At 38.4% G+C, this 17657-nt stretch overlaps 1 long non-coding RNA gene across 1 annotated transcript; it reads right to left on the bottom strand.

The window, feature by feature from the left end:
• Positions 1-8321: 8321 nt before the first annotated feature.
• Positions 8322-9624, bottom strand: LOC138964815 (uncharacterized). Its single transcript, XR_011455224.1, has 2 exons — positions 8961-9624; positions 8322-8631 (listed from the first exon to the last, which is right to left on the bottom strand). It is a non-coding gene; the product is annotated as an uncharacterized lncRNA (long non-coding RNA).
• Between the last annotated feature and the right edge of the window lie 8033 nt (positions 9625-17657).

Here is a 17657-nt window from a genome sequence, read left to right as displayed (position 1 = left end):
AAAATGCGCATCCGCAGATCGTTTATTCGAGAGTTTTTTTCCTTCTTCTTCCTGTTCCGGTTGATTTGAGAACGCGTAGTAGATTCTGTCAGCAGAAAGTGCAATACACCAGTTAAGGCAGTAGGATACACCTGAAAGTACGCTGGAGTAGCCTCCCTTCCCGGATTTAGAACGCGTTTCGTGTCATTACAGATTATCCACTTAGGCCACACAAAAAAAAGTCTGTTTACGGTAACCCGACCGACCCTAATTTAAAAAAAAAAAAAAAATCTGGGTTTTTTGCAAAATAACGTAAAAATATGGTTTTTGGGAGAAAAAAAAAATCCCGACCTACCGACCCTATTTTTTTGGCCTATGTTACCGTAAACAAACCTTTTTTTGTGGCCTTATTAGCCATATCCGTATGCAAAATAATGAAATAAACATCAGGAAATGGCAGAAGTTTACAACTATCGACATTCTCTATCAGTGCCATAAAAAACAATCGTTATAACTTGCAATTACGACATGTCGTGCGTGAGAATGTGTCACTGTAAACAAGCACTTCTTGCCTGGCTGAAGAACCATACAAGTCAATCTAAAACAGACAAGTAATGGAAAGCAGTCTGCGGATAAACATAACAAACTGCTGATGAAAAAGTGTGTTCGTCCCTGCTCTGGATAAAAGACATCGGACTGATGACAACGTGGCAGCGTTCACGCGAAAAGAATTTTTTCAGATTATCGCTTCTACATTTTATTGCACGTACTTGGGGCAGATCAGAATTTCACACTGGAAGATGACAAATTGGTCTTGTGAGTTGAGAACCACATGTTCTTTGCCGACAGAAATCACGATGGGACAAGATGCAGATTGTGTTGAAGAGATGTTTGCAGAATATCGCATCTACATTTTATTGCTCAGATCAATGCACGTAGTTTGGGTAGATCTGAATTTCGCAATGCCGGAAGACGACAAATCGGTCTTTTGAGTTGAGAACCACATGTTCTTTGGCGGCAGAAATCACTATGGGACAAGATGAGGATTGTGTTGAGGAGGTTAATACTGACTGACTTTAGATGAAGAGTTCCTAGACCTGGTTTTTGTAGAGAGGCATCATGATGATATCCTGTGTTTTTTTAACGTTCTTGGTGACAACGTGCCAGAATCGCACGACGATCGAACTCTAGAAGAAAACAAGTTTATCGCTGAACATCGGAAATGTGAAAGTATTCTTCCTGTCTGATCAGTCTCCCCGTTAAATCTACAGGCTACATTATTTATCAGGTAACTTACCAAACCGGAGTGTGTGTGTGTGTGTGTGAGTGTCACTGTGTGTGTGTGTGTGTGTGTGTGAGTGTCACTGTGTGTGTGTGTGTGTGTGTGTGTGTGTGTGTGTGTGTGTGTGTGTGTGCCGGATTACCACCATTAACGCACCCTTTTGGACTTTTCTACGTAACCTTACTATGCCTGCTGTGACATTCACGAGGATTATTGTGATTCTTGGACAATCGTGTGCCTGTGCTGGACTTGCAGGAAGACAAACGGCGTCGGAACGGTATACGTGCTGCCAAGTGTGCACGCCCAGAGCGCAGTGTGAACCGAGAGTGAGTGTGTCATTGTGTGGAAGTTTTGCTTGATTGATTTATTCATGATTTAATTTGCTTTTTGGTTCAATAGAAAAATCTGTGTACGTTATACTTTGTATTTTGTGGTGTGATTCGCCCGAGTGCGAGACCCCCATCCCCGAACGCCTCTGTGGGTAGAATTGTAGAATTGTGTGAGTAACGTGAGTGTGTAGATGAGAATGTGTAGATGAGAATGTGAAAGTTACTTTGGACCCAGACACACACAGCAGACTTCAACGCAACAGCTAAGTTTCAGCCTGACAAAGAAATTCGAGTGACACAGCTAAGGGCTGTACTTGTTATTTCGCTATTAAAGCAAATGTTTCAAGATCTTTAGGCCAATAAAAATAAATTGTCTGTTTCTAATAACATGGGTAAACAAAATAGGGTAGGTAGGTAGGGATTTGTAAATTTTTTTGCCAGGATAGAATTCTTGAAAATAACTAAATGACACAAAGAGACAAGACTCGCTACAGATAGATTTAAAAAAAAAATGTGACAAAGAATATAAAATGATTGTTTTACCTGGTCTGGAATCTTCAGTAGTAATTGCATAAAAAAAGTCTGATATATCAATTATCATTTTAACTTTTTCTTAAAATGGGTGCGCTAAATCCTAGTCTGTTTGTTTTTAATGGACTAAGCAATCCTTGGACTGACAGAACATATGTATTTTAAAAATGTCCAGTTGCTTAAAATTACTTATTTTTCTAATTGGAAGAGAATATACACTCTTTTGTGTTCAAATGGGTAGGGGGCGGGGGTAGTAAAAGGATCACAGTTCAAGATTGTGCGCGACAAGAGGTGTGTTTCTTTTAACTGTGATAAAGAGCGAAAACTCAACTTGGTATCTAACACTATTTCTGAACACTGTAACCACTGTAACCATTTTAGCACTTTTAATTTATTTGTTCTGTCTTCCAAACATCTAATTCAGCTTCAAAAATGAGACAAAAAGGTGTTTTTTTAATTCAACAGTTAAATTACTATGTTAGATATTCTATTTTGCTTCCCTATTTATCTTCTTAAGTTTTTGATCATCTGATTACCTTGCTTTTCTATTTGGAAGATAATATGCACTCTTTTCTGAAAAATAGGTAGGGTGTGGGCCGGGGTAGTAAAAGCATCAAAGTTCAAGATTTTGCGCGACAAGAGGTGTGTTTCTTTTAACTGTGATGAAGAGGGATAACTGAACTTGGTATCTAACACTATTTCTGAACACTGTAACCACTTTTAGCACTTTTAATTTTGTTTCTGTCTTCCAAGCTTTAAACTCAGCTAATAAAATGAGTAAAAAAGTGGTTTTTTTTCTGAATTCAACAGTTAAATTACTATGTTGGATGTTCTATTTTGCTTCCCTATTTCTGTTCTGAAGTTTTTGATAATCTGACTACCTTGCTTTTCTATTTGGAAGATAATATGCACTCTTTTCTGAAAAACGGGTAGGGGGTAGGGGAAGTAAAAGCATCACAGTTCAAGATTTTGCACGACAAGAAGTGTGTTTCTTTTAACTGTGATGAAGAGGGATAACTAAACTTGGTATCTAACACTATTTCTGAACACTGTAACCACTTTTAGCACTTTTAATTTATTTGTTTCTGGCATCCAAGCTTTAAATTCAGCTTATAAAATGAGTAAAAAAGTGTTTTTTTCTGAATTCACCAGTTAAATCACTCTGTTGGGTGTTCTTTTTTGCTTCCCTATTTCTGTTTTGAAGTTTTTGATCATCTGATTACCTTGCCTTTCTATTTGGAAGATAATATGCACTCTTTTCTGAAGAATGGGTGGGGGGTAGAGGTAGTAAAAGCACCACAGTTCAAGATTTTGCGCGACAAGAGGTGCGTTTCTTTTAACTGTGATGAAGAGGGATAACTCAACTTGGTATCTAACACTATTTCTGAACACTGTAACCAGTTTTGCACTTTTAATTTATTTATTTCTGTCTTCCAAGCTTTAAATTCAGCTAATAAAATGAGTAAAAAAGTGAGTTTTTTCTGAATTCACCAGTTAAATCACTATGTTGCATGTTCTATTTTGCTTCCCTATTTCTGTTCTTAAGTTTTGATCATCTGACTACCTTGCTTGTCTATTTGGAAGATAATATGCACTCTTTTCTGAAAAATGAGTAGGGGGTGGGGGTAGTAAAAGCATCACAGTTCAAAGTTTTGCGCGACAAGAGGTGTATTTCTTTTAAAATTTGTGAAGAGGGATAACTCAACTTGTTATTTAACACTATTTCTGAACACTGTAACCACTTTAACACTTTTAATTTATGTTTGACTGTGTTCCATGCTTCAAATTGGGCTTCAAAAATGGATACATAAGTGGGTTTTTTCCAAATTCACCTGTAAAATCACTATGTTTGATGTTCTATTTTGCTACCCTATTTCTCTTCTTCAGTTTGTGATCATCTGATTGTATTTTTGTTAACATATTAACAATACAATATCACAAATTCTTCAGTAGGGTTTGCGTGAAAAAATCTCATACCTATGCTCAAACTTCAGTCGCTATCTCAAAATGTTGCGCGACAAGCTCTATTCATTTTGTTTTTTCCTGATAAACAAAACACTGAACTAACATAAAAACAAACCTTTCTTCTTCTTCTTCGTCGTTCGCTAAAACAAACCTTTAAAACTGCCTAACCACTTTGAAATATGGCCTCAGGTGTATTTACATGGTACAAAGAAGGAAAACTCACGTGATGTAGACACCAGTTAACAGTTTCGGCACTTACATGGTACAAAGAAGGAAAACTCACGTGATACCCAAAGCGATTCTGGTTGGACGAGAAATTTCGACGAGCAACCGCTGCATCGTCTGCTCAACGTGATGGAAGCAATTGAACGGGACGGTGTGTTTTCCTCTACGTTATAACAAAAACCTGACGTTACATCCAAATTAGCGATGGCGTCAACATGCTGTGTTATTGGTTGCAGTAATGGGAGTAACCGACTTAAAAAAAATGGTGGTCGGAAGATTGCAAAATTCATTACGTGCCTCGACGGTCGTTAGTGTGTGGTTGCGAACCACAAGTTCAGGTGGGCATTTGTTATCGCCTGTGTGTCGTGTTTTGACAAACTTTTAGTACGACTGATGTGAGCCGAATTTATTGGGGAAAGTTCAATGAATGCAAAAAGGTATGCCAAATAGTAGTGTGTCATGTTTCCTTTGCGTTGGGTTGTGGTGAAATACACAGCGGTTATCTGTTTGCGAGTTGCCTGGAACACGGTTTTTTTAATAACATCTCTCGATCTTCACATATTTTGTCATTTGAATAAGAACAGAACAAGTTCGTCAAACATATTTCTTATTGGCAATAAATTAAATCATCAAAAGAATAGATGCTTTCACCAAAAGAATTGCTTAGTTAGCAAAAGATATTCCAACAAAAAATCGGATGTTTCCACCCACAAAATAGATGCTTCTAGCAAAAAAACGATTGGGTCTACCAAAAAAAGAAATGAGACGTGCAAAAGAATTCTCAACAAAAAAACGAATTATTTCAACAACAAAATAGCTACTGTCAGCAAAACATACCAAGTTTAGTGTACTTTCAGAGACAAAATAGTGTCACTTGAATGCCCGCACCATTGTACGTCCAAAGAGAGTGGTCATGTTCTCCTGATGAGTAGAGAAAAACGGCGTCATTTTCTGCCTTGTACAGAACAAAAACTTCAGCTCGACACGCGCCCTCATTGCACTGGTAGTAGACCTTCCGTCCATCTGTAGTCTTCGTTGTAGTGTACACTTTCCATCTGCCACCCTGTATGAAAAACAGATTTTATTTTTTAAAATCTGAGTAACTTGTCATAATTATGAATATGAGCGCAAGTAACAAGAACAACACACACAAAAACAGTTACAGAAGAACCAGATAAACAAGCAGGCACAATGTATTCAGTAAGAGGCTAAATGGACTGCTATATGGACGGATATACAGACACGTGACAACAACAAAAACCGAAAACATACCTCCTTCATGTACATTGCTGATTCTTCACACGATGTGAATTCTCGGTCTTTGGTCCACTGCTTTCCAATTCCCCGTCGTCTTGTAGCTGGTGGCTCACTGTCAGACTCCGACGTATCATTATCAAATCTCACTGGATCGATCCTCTCAAAATCCATCTCTCCACCTTCAAACTCCATTTTCAACTGACAGAATCTGTGTTCTTGCTTGATTCAGCTGAATTTGTGATCACAAATCACCTCTGCTTAAGCGAAATCAGTGAGTCAAAACAATGACCACCACTCACACTGTGTTTCACTGTGTTGGAGAATGACTATCCATTCTTTTGTTGAAACTATATTATGTTTTGCCCGAAGTAGTTAATCTTTTGCCTGATTATATATTTTTTTGCCGGAGTGTTGCGAAAATGTACGCAAGCTATTCAGGTCCATACAAATACCGAGCACCGTCAGGCACCTATGGTCTATTTAATTAGGTGATGCAGCAAGTGCCTATGAATCGTCGGGAAAACCGAAGTATAATTACGTCAAAGTTTTGCTATCAGTTGACGTCATTTTGTTTGTCGTCAAGGAGTTGTCGTATTTCTTTCCCTAACGAATCTGTTTTGGTCCGGAGTTAGGACATCCAACAGTTTGTCTGTGAGAATTAAATCCTCCAAGTCACCCGACTTCCCTTCCTTTTCGGACAACTCCTTCCATCTATCTAGATAGGTTTTCATGCGTTTTCGGCATTCTTTGATGCTCTCTTCCTTTTCCCACTTAACCTCTTTGAATCTCTTCCTGTAAGATTCAGCAGTCAGCTGAAAACGCTGCAAGATCGCTGTTTTCACCTCGTCATAGTTTACTGACTCCTCATCAGACAATTCGATGTACACCTGTCGTGCTTGACCTCGCAATTGCCCTGACAATCGAATTGCCCACTCATCTTCATCCCAATCTGATAGTTTTGCAATGCGTTCAAACTGTTTGAAGTAGGCTTCTATATCATCTTTGTCATCCAAAATTGGCAGATTGATATGTATCTTGCTACTTGACTCTCTGGGCATATGATGATTATTTTGGTTTACATTCTGATTTAAACCTAGGTCAACCATTTCCCGCATTTTCCTCAGTTCGAATTCTTGTTGCGTTTCTATCTCTTCACGTCTTTCTCGCGCCCTTCTTTCCTCCCTTCTGTCTTCTTCTTCCGCATCCCGTTTCTTTTCCTCTCGATTTATCTCTTCCAGACGTCGCTTTTCGATATAGTCTGCCAACTCTATACCTGACAGACCCAGGATAATCCCATCCTGCTTGAATGCCAACAGCGGAGAATCCGCCTCCATAACCTGCCGTCTCGGCATTTTCTTAACTTGTCGGTGCAACAACTAGTCTCAGTTATTTTGCCAAAACACACTAAAGACTCAGTTCCTCAATCCTAATTTGTCTACACGTAACCCTGGTATACAAAAGTAAGGAATATAAGAGCACACCTCTAATCACTACCAGATTAGAACACCGACTGACTATAGTAGTTATGTCTTTAACCTAGACCTACTCGACTCCCGAGTTAACTGCTATATCAAACTTCCTTGTGAAGGGTTATAACAACTGATAACACAATCACCACAACGTGATCTGGCTTCCGAGTGACCTTGACACTAATTCAATAGCACAAAACCTAGTCACTACTGACACAGGAAACACACCAGCTTCACTAAAATAATCTATCACAACAAGATTATTTTCCTTACCTAGTCTCAGTATAGTGTCACATTGACCCAACTATACTAAACCAATATCGACTTTCGAAATTGGAAATCGGCTAACTGGATTTTACAATTCTGACTTTCAGAACCTAGACAAAAACAACCATAATGCTTTTATATGTCTATCCATCCAAGTTAAGCTTTACTAGGTAAACTCGAGTTTTATAGGTTCAGCAATACCATGCTAATTCTCTACCTATCATCCAAACTCTCATCAGACCCTACTGCACTTCTTACAATAGTTCCGGTGAATCTTCATTCAAAACTCAGCTTCCCTGAGTTGAATTACTTTACTTTAATCTATGACAACTATATTTCTTATGCCACCAAGAAATACAAAGTCATGGACGATTTTAGTCCAAGCGTGCGCTTACATTCAAGTATTGCTTGACTAAAATGGAATAGTGCCTTCGCACAAAAGAATATATGTTGATGTTTCAGTTCGGTTTACAATGTTTCCCTTTTCTTTTAGAATTCGTAAATTGGCTATCTCAAGAAAACCTACCTCGCGTCCAAGATAATTTTCCCAAGGAAACCAATCACAATTCTTTCACTCATACACTTCTACTGGTATCACCTACTGTATTCACAAATACTGACAGTTCGTATGTGAAACAAAAATCTACGTGTTACAACATACCTATCCAACTGACCTATTCATGCACATGCAGTCGTGCAAAATGTACAAATACAAAAATGAATTACCATAGCCAGACCTCCGAATGAGTTTTGTGACAAACCTGCACAATGGTGTGATACCCAACTAAAAAATTTAGAATTTTGGCTCGTGTCTTTGGAAATAATCCCAAAACCAAGAATGTCTTGGAACTATCCCGGACGAGCCCCCAAATGTTGCGGATCCTGTCTGTTGCGTACTCGGAGGGTACGAAGACCTCACCTTTTACGTTATAAATCAGAACAAGAATGAATTTTGTTTCTAAAAAAAATTCTATCACACCATTATTGCAGATTCATGCACAAAACACACAAGACGTATTTGTAAATTTATAGATTCAACTTTTATTTACTGGCTTGTTCCGTGGTCGACGGGTTATTCTTCATTTCTGTATCGTTCATATATCCTGGATCTAATTCTAAAAGTCACTCATCTTGAAAATACGCAGTGATGATGTTGACAGTCGGAACGTCGTGTGGTCCAGGCTGGTTATCGTCGAACGGTTATATAAAGTTCATCATTGATGATCAGGAAAACATCGCACGAAGTTAGAGGGTTGATCGTGAAAAAAACTCGTCCCTCAGATCTCGAACTGGAAACTCGTAGTCGTAACTCGAAACACCAACATATCTGTCGAAATAATGACAAGTCTCAGAACTGGGAATTATTCTATCATCATACAAACCGTTTCCCCTGAGACCTGTGTGATAAAAACACATCTTGTTATTCAAATGGAGATCCAACTATATCATTCATTACAGCACTTTATAAACAATTAATTATCCACATTCGTTCCTCATGCTGCTCAACGTTCATACAATGTATTACGTTTGATCTACAGTGATCACATAAAATCTTGGTATTTGATCACACTTGTGATACCGTGACCAATACAGTGCTCATAAAAATTAACTTGGTAACCTTGGGAAAATCAACTTGGATCTAAAAAACATATTTACCGAGAAAAGATTCCATCACCCTGACGGTTACCGGCTACCGCTGTCGCTCACTGCCAGATCTCTGGTCGCTCCGTGAAAGATAGGGTGTCTCCTCTGTGTAAGCTCTTGCCAACTTCGTTCGCCCTTGGCGATGGGTTTTGCTTCTAGGCATGGGCATAGAACGGTGTTGTTGTGGTCCTCTCATGCTTTCGCTCCTTTTCTTCCACTTTCCGTTGCCTTTTCTTTTCGATCGTTATTCTTTTCTCTCTCTGCGCAAACTCCTTAATCGCTAACCGAAACTCATCTTTGCGTTGTTAGCTAACCTAGACCAATGGAAACTCTTGTCTATTCGCGAAAATAGCGATCAAGAATTTCGTACCTAATAATAACCTCATTTATTATCTAACTCCTTATGTTCCCAATACTAATGAACAAAGTAAACTGACGATCACATCGAAAGTAAAAGAATAAGCTTTGAAGGAAACTCCTTCAAGAAATACGACAACTCCTTGACGACAAACAAAATGACGTCAACTGATAGCAAAACTTTGACGTAATTATACTTCGGTTTTCCCGACGATTCATAGGCACTTGCTGCATCACCTAATTAAATAGACCATAGGTGCCTGACGGTGCTCGGTATTTGTATGGACCTGAATAGCTTGCGTACATTTTCGCAACACGGAGTATATTTGCTTTTGCCAGTTTATTTTATTTTTTGTTCAGATAGCAATTCTTTTGGCGGATCATATTTTTTTTCGGTAGCCTACTTTAATTCTTTGTCACTCAAGCCATCTTTTCTTTGGGTGAAAGCATCTATTTTTTTGGTAGAACCATCTCTTCTTTTGGTTCATTAAACGGGTGCCTTTCTTATTTTACCTGCATTGAATGAATTTACAACGTCCTTCTTGTTAATTGATTATTCATAAAGACTACTTTTACTGAAGAAAATGTTTTCCCCTTTCAACGGGTGGAGTAGTGCGCCGGAGTAGTGTCCCTTGTGTAGAAACGTGGGCGAATAACACGATCTGCGCATGCGGTGAAATCAACCGGAAAAGGAAAAATACATAAACATGCCGAAAAACGATATGCGCATCACCCGGAAAAGGAAATGGGTCGAATCTACTCGCGATTAAAGAAGTGCGCATGTGCGAGATCTAAAATGGCCGCGGAACTGTTAACTGGTGTATACACCAGTTAACAGTTTCGGCGTTTACATGGAACGAAGAAGGAAAGCGGAAGAGGAAGAAGTACAAACATACTCGCAAAAAACGATCTGCGCACGCGTTCAAATCAAAGGGGAAAAAAAGGATAATCGCGTGTTTGTGTGCCCGATGTAATCCTTAGAACCTAATTACACTCTTTCTTCGAACACTCAAAAGCAACTTCAGGGCTGGAAGACTACAAAATGGCACTTTTTGTCGACTGAATCTACGCTTTCTCAAATCAATCGGAACAGGAAGAAGAAGAAAAAACTTTCGAAAAAACTGTCTGCGGATGCGCATTTTCTCAAAAACAGGAAACTGGAAGAGGAAGAAGGAGCAAAAGTGCTTGTAGAAAAAGATGTGCGCATGTGCGAATCTAAAATGGCCGCGGAACTGTTAATCGGTGTATTTTGTAGTCTTCCAGCCCTGAATAATGCTGCGTCGCTCACAAGAAATAACGGTTTTATGTGTGACGAAAAACAGAACAGGGCCTGAGTACGGTGATAAAGACAAGACTTATTTCACAACCATTTGAAAAATACATAGGGGAAGGGCTCCTAATATGGACCACTTTTTGTTTCATGCTGATATCTGGCTTGTTTTCTTGCGAAGAAGTTTCATTTTGTGTTTGGTAGTCCTTCTCTCTTTGGTTAACCGTTGGGCCTAATGAGAGTAAAATAGCTTTGATAGACATTCAGCAAAAATTAAATACAGAAAAAATCACAAATGGTCCATATTAGGGGCCGAGGCTCCTAATATGGACAAGTGAAGCGGCCTTCACGAATCACTGTAAAAAGCCCCCTATAGTTCAAAATTACATGCTACAACTTAGTGTGCAAGTCAGACTAATTAAAAGATGCTTTAGATTGATCTGTTTCGGGTTGATGAGAGCATTATTTGGAGCACATCAGGAAACTAAAGAAGCTTATCAAAATCAGAGTGAAAATAAGTGAAATTATCAACTTCCACAAAAATAAATCTATTTGTTATGTTTTTTTTTAAATCTCGAGGGCTAGTTATAGGTTATTTTCAGCAAGCTTCTTAATGAATTAATGAAAACAGCCTTTAGCTTTTAATTTCTTCGATTTGTTGAAGGTGGTCCATATTAGGGGACTCACACATACTTTGACAATTTGCTATCTTTACATTTAGTCAAGTTTTGACTAAATGTTTTAACGTAGAGGCGGAATCGAGACGAGGGTCGTGGTGTATGTGTGTGTGTGTGTGTGTGTGTGTGTGTGTGTGTGTGTGTGTGTGTGTGTGTGTGTGTGTGTGTGTGTGTGTGTCTGTCTGTCTGTCTGTCTGTCTGTCTGTGCGTGTGTGTATGTAGAGCGATTCAGACTAAACTACTGGACCGATCTTTATGAAATTTTACCTGAGAGTTCCTGGGGATGATATCCCCGGACATTTTTTTTTCGATAAATGTCTTTGATGACGTCATATCCGGCTTTTTGTAAAAGTTGAGGCGGCACTGTCACACCCTCATTTTTCAATCAAATTGATTGAAATTTTGGCCAAGCAATCTTCGACAACGGCCGGACTTCGGTATTGCATTTCAGCTTGGTGGCTTAAAAATTAATTAATGACTTTGGTCATTAAAAATCTGAAAATTGTAAAAAAACATAAAAATTATAAAACGATCAAAATTTACGTTCATCTTTTTCTTCATCATTTCCTGATTCTAAAAACATATAAATATGTTATATTTGGATTAAAATCAAGCTCTGAAAATTAAAAATTATGATCAAAATAAAATTTTCGAAATCAATTTAAAAACACTTTCATCTTATTCCTTGTCAGTTCCTGATTCCAAAAACATATAGATATGATATGTTTGGATTAAAAACACGCCCAGAAAGTTAAAACGAAGAGAGGTACAGTAAAGCGTGCTATGAAGCACAGCGCAACCGCTACCGCGCCAAACAGGCTCGTCACTTTCACTGCCTTTTGCACTAGCGGCGTAATATCTATTTTTGCGGAAACCTCCCGAAGAAATGCAATCTCAGCGGCTTCCACCTGCAATAATTATAGTTGTGCTTATTTGGAATGTGACGTCCTGTATTTCGTCAGTCACACCTTTCTCGAAAAATAAGCGTCGCACAGAACCAGCGCCCTTCCATTAGAAGTTGCTTTTGAGTGTTCGAAGAAAAAGTGTAAAGGTTCTAAGGATTACATCGGGTATACAAACACGCGATTTTCCTTTTTCTCTCCTTTGATTTGAACGCGTGCGCAGATCGCTTTTGCGAGTGTGTTTGTACTTCTTCCTCTTCCGCTTTGTACTTCTTCCTCTTCCGCTTTCATTCTTCGTTCCATGTAAACGCCGACACTGTTAACTGGTGTATTATCACTGCTAAGTCGCAAACAATAACGGCAGGCGTGCGTGCGTGCGCGCGTGCATGGGTGAATGTGCAAGTTGAAAAACAACCACGTCGGTATGTCTTTTGACGTGCTCTCAATTCCATATACTTTTTACCATTGACACTCAGAGAAACAAACAAAGAAAACAATCAAAGAAAACAACAAACAAACAAACAAAAACAAGCAAGCAAACACAAAAACAAACAAGTCGCTTAAGGCGAAAATACAAATAATTAATTTTTAAGCCACCAAGCTGAAATGCAATACCGAAGTCCGGGCTTCGTCGGAGATTACTTGACCAAAATTTCAACCAATTTGGTTGAAAAATGAGAGCGTGACAGTGCCGCCTCAACTTTCACGAAAAGCCGGATATGACGTCATCAAAGACATTTATCAAAATAATGAAAAAAACGTCTGAGGATATCATACCAAGGAACTCTCATGTCAAATTTCATAAAGATCGGTCCAGTAGTTTAGTCTGAATCGCTCTACACACACACAGACAGACAGACAGACAGGCAGACACACATACACCACGACCCTTGTCTCGATTCCCCCCTCTATGTTAAAACATTAAGTCAAAACTTGATCATATCTATATGTTTTTGGAATCAGGAACCGACAAGGAATAAGATGAAAGTGTTTTTAAATTGATTTGGAAAATTTTATTTTGATCATAATTTTTATATTTTTAATTTTCAGAGCTTGTTTTTAATCCAAATATAACATATTTATATGTTTTTGGAATCAGAAAATGATGGAGAATAAGATGAACGTAAATTTTGATCGTTTTATAAAAAAATAATGTTTTTACAATTTTCAGATTTTTTATGACCAAAGTCATGAATTCATTTTTAAGCCACCAAGCTGAAATGCAATACCGAAGTCCGGGCTTCGTCGGAGATTACTTGACCAAAATTTCAACCAATTTGGTTGAAAAATGAGAGCATGACAGTGCCGCCTCAACTTTCACGAAAAGCCGGATATGACGTCATCAAAGACATTTATCAAAAAAATGAACAAAACGTCTGAGGATATCATACCCAGGAACTCTCATGTCAAATTTCATAAAGATCGATCCAGTAGTTTAGTCTGAATCGCTCTACACACACACAGACAGACAGACACACACACACACATACACCACGACCCTCGTCTCGATTCCCCCCTCTATGTTAAAACATTTAGTCAAAACTTGACTAAATGTAACAAGTCGCGTAAGGCGAAAATACAATATTTAGTCAAGTAGCTGTCGAACTCACAGAATGAAACTGAACGCAATGCCATTTTTCAGCAAGACCGTATACTCGTAGCATCGTCAGTCCACCGCTCATGGCAAAGGCAGTGAAATTAGGGAGATTCAAAAGACAGCACGTTTCGTTTTGCAGCTCGTTTCGTTTGGTGAATGAGTCACCCCGCGAAACGGAACGTGAAACGAGACGGCATAGGCCACAGACAAGATTTAGATGTATTCACGTTTCGTTTCGGAATGAAGGAAGGGCGATAAATCTTCAAGTGAAATTATCACGTCTGTCCTCGATCAGAATGGGGAAAAAAAACCCTAGGAGGTGGTCCAGAATCGGGCATACTTTGATTATTTTCAGTCCAAATAAATCACACAGACTTTGTTTATACAAAATCACATACGAAGCCAGAATAAAAATTCGATGCGATGACCTACTTCTGCTTCACCATTTGCTTTCTTCACCATGAAGTTGGATAAATGTACCAGGATCAGCACCCTTCAAAATATTTCAGTTCACAACAGTTGTCTACCTCCAATGAACACATTCTCAGCGCTGAAAGACTGTGAAAGGGTTGATGAATCTAGCAATGCATAAAATGGCCAACAAATAAAACTGTTAGTGTGCAAAAATACTCACAAAAGTTGACGAAATATTGTTCGTTTTTTGGGGGTGGAAAACGTGACTGCGTTTTGACGTTCCACGTTCCGTTTCAGTTGACCTTCACCTTTCCAGCGAGAGACTCCCGAAATGATGACGTTTACCACGACTTCAAAACGAAACGTCCCGACGTTTCGTTTATTAAATCTCCGTATTGACAAGAAGAGCGGGGTAGTAGTTGCGCTAAGAAGGATAGCACGCTTTTCTGTACCTCTCTTTGTTTTAACTTTCTGAGCGTGTTTTTAATCCAAACATATCATATCTATATGTTTTTGGAATCAGGAACCGACAAGGAATAAGATGAAAGTGTTTTTAAATTGATTTGGACAATTTAATTTTGATAATAATTTTTATATATTTAATTTTCAGAGCTTGTTTTTAATCCGAATATAACATATTTATATGTTTTTGGAATCAGCAAATGATGGAGAATAAGATAAACGTAAATTTGGATCGTTTAAAAAAATTTTTTTTTTTTTTTACAATTTTCAGATTTTTAATGACCAAAGTCATTAATTAATTTTTAAGCCACCAAGCTGAAATGCAATACCGAAGTCCGGGCTTCGTCGAAGATTACTTGACCAAAATTTCAACCAATTTGGTTGAAAAATGAGGGCGTGACAGTGCCGCCTCAACTTTCACGAAAAGCCGGATATGACGTCATCAAAGACATTTATCAAAAAAATGAAAAAAACGTATGGGGATATCATACCCAGGAACTCTCATGTCAAATTTCATAAAGATCGGTCCAGTAGTTTGGTCTGAATCGCTCTACACGCACGCACACACATACACCACGACCCTCGTTTCGATTCCCCTATTTAGTCAAAACTTGACTAAATATAACAAGTCGCGTAAGGCAAAAATACAATATTTAGTCAAGTAGCTGTCGAACTCACAGAATGAAACTGAACGCAACGCAACGCAGCAAGACCGTATACTCGTAGCATCGTCACTCCACCGCCCGTGGCAAAGGCAGTGCACGTGGAATTGACAAGAAGAGCGGGGTAGTAGTTGCGCTGAGAAGGATAGCACGCTTTTCTGTACCTCTCTTCGTTTTAACTTTCTGAGCGTGTTTTTAATCCAAACATATCATATCTATATATTTTTGGAATCAGGAACCGACAAGGAATAAGATGAAAGTGTTTTTAAATTGATTTCGAAAAAAAAAATTTGGTAATAATTTTTATATATTTAATTTTCAGAGCTTGTTTTTAATCCGAATATAACATATTTATATGTTTTTGGAATCAGCAAATGATGGAGAATAAGATAAACGTAAATTTGGATCGTTTTATAAAAAAATTTTTTTTTTACAATTTTCAGATTTTTAATGACCAAAGTCATTAATTAATTTTTAAGCCACCAAGCTGAAATGCAATACCGAACCCCGGGCTTCGTCGAAGAGTACTTGACCAAAATTTCAACCAATTTGGTTGAAAAATGAGGGCGTGACAGTGCCGCCTCAACTTTCACGAAAAGCCGGATATGACGTCATCAAAGACATTTATCAAAAAAATGAAAAAAACGTTCGGGGATTTCATACCCAGGAACTCTCATGTCAAATTTCATAAAGATCGGTCCAGTAGTTTAGTCTGAATCGCTCTACACACACACACACTCACACACACGCACACACACACGCACACACGCACGCACATACACCACGACCCTCGTTTCGATTCCCCCTCGATGTTAAAATATTTAGTCAAAACTTGACTAAATATAAAAAGAGGGAAAATAAGTGAAATTATCAACTACCACGAAAAGAAGACTATTTGGTATATATTTTTGAAATCTCGAGGGCTAGTTATAGGTTACATTCAGCAAGCTTGTTAATGAATTAATGAAAATAGCCTTTAGCTTTTATTTTCTTGGATTTGTTGAAGGTGGACCATATAAGGGGACACATACATACTTTGAAATGTTGCTATTGTTTTTTGTTTGCAGTAGAAACAGGGGGTCAACACTGCTAGAATGTAACAAATGCGGTCTTAGCTGTCATATTTCCACGAAAAGAAGACTGTTTGTCATATTTTGTGAAAGCTCGAGGGCTAGTTATAGGTTGCTTTTAGCAAGCTTCTTAATGAATTAATTCTTCTTCTTCTTCGTCGTTCGCTCAGACATAATGAATTAATGAAACCAGCGTTTAGCTTGTCTTTTTTTTTCGCCATATTAGGGGACATACACATACTTTGAGATTTTGCTATTATTTTTTGTTTGCAGTAGAAACTCGGGGTCAACACCGCTAAAATGTAACAAATACAGTACTAGCTGTCATACATATAGCAATTTGTGTGTGATAACAGCTTTGGATGTGGACAGAAACTAGTCCGTTGAGTCACATTTAGAGTGAACGCTGCCCCCTTTCCTAACCTAGGTGGTGGGTTCAAGTGCTAGTCTTTCGGACGAGACGATAAACCGAGGTCCCTTCGTGTACACTACATTGGGGTATGTACGTTAAAGATCCCACGATTGACAAAAGGGTCTTTCCTGGCAAACTTGTATAGGCGTAGATAAAAAATGCCCACCAAAATACCCGTGTGACTTGGAATAATAGGCCGTGAAAGGTGGATGCAGCGCCTATAGGCTGTTGATCTACTGGTCGATGTGAATGCGTGATATATTGTGTAAAAAAAATTCCATCTCACACGGCATACGCGCTTTGAACTTCGGATAAGGCGCTATATAAATACCCGTTATTATTATCATTATAAAAAGAGAAAAAGCCTGACGGTTTTGTGGTTTGTGTTTCTGCAACTGTTTTGACTTGTGCAAGGTTTCCGGAGAGGGTAAATACAGCGAATGGAATTGTTTTGAGCGCTAGGGCACCGTCAGTTTGTCAGAACCGGAGGTGGTCCATATTAGGCGCCGGTCAATATTAGGCCAAATACAAATATATGTTGTTTTCGGGTAACCCGACCGACCCTATTTTTTCCCGCCGACCCATAAACTTTTTTTCATTTCTAAAAATAATTCACAACTTTTGGCACATTTTACGAACCATACCGAGACTAAGGGAAGTAACCTCCTTTAAAATAGACTGAATAAAAAATAAAAAAAATTTAAAAAAAAAGCCGACCTACCGACTCTATCTGTTTTGATCACATTACCCAACACCAACATATATTTTTTATTGGCCATAGGCATGCAACCTTCCCCTACTCATATCAGATGAGGACGTCAGAAAAATCACAACGCAAATAAGACCATGCAAGGAACACACACTTGGATTGGTAATACTTTATTGC

The sequence above is a fragment of the Littorina saxatilis genome, linkage group LG4 (assembly GCF_037325665.1).
Source record: "Littorina saxatilis isolate snail1 linkage group LG4, US_GU_Lsax_2.0, whole genome shotgun sequence".
Lineage (NCBI taxonomy): Eukaryota > Metazoa > Mollusca > Gastropoda > Littorinimorpha > Littorinidae > Littorina > Littorina saxatilis.
The sequence above is the reverse complement of the archived record's forward strand: the minus strand, read 5'-3'. Positions and strand labels throughout refer to the sequence as shown.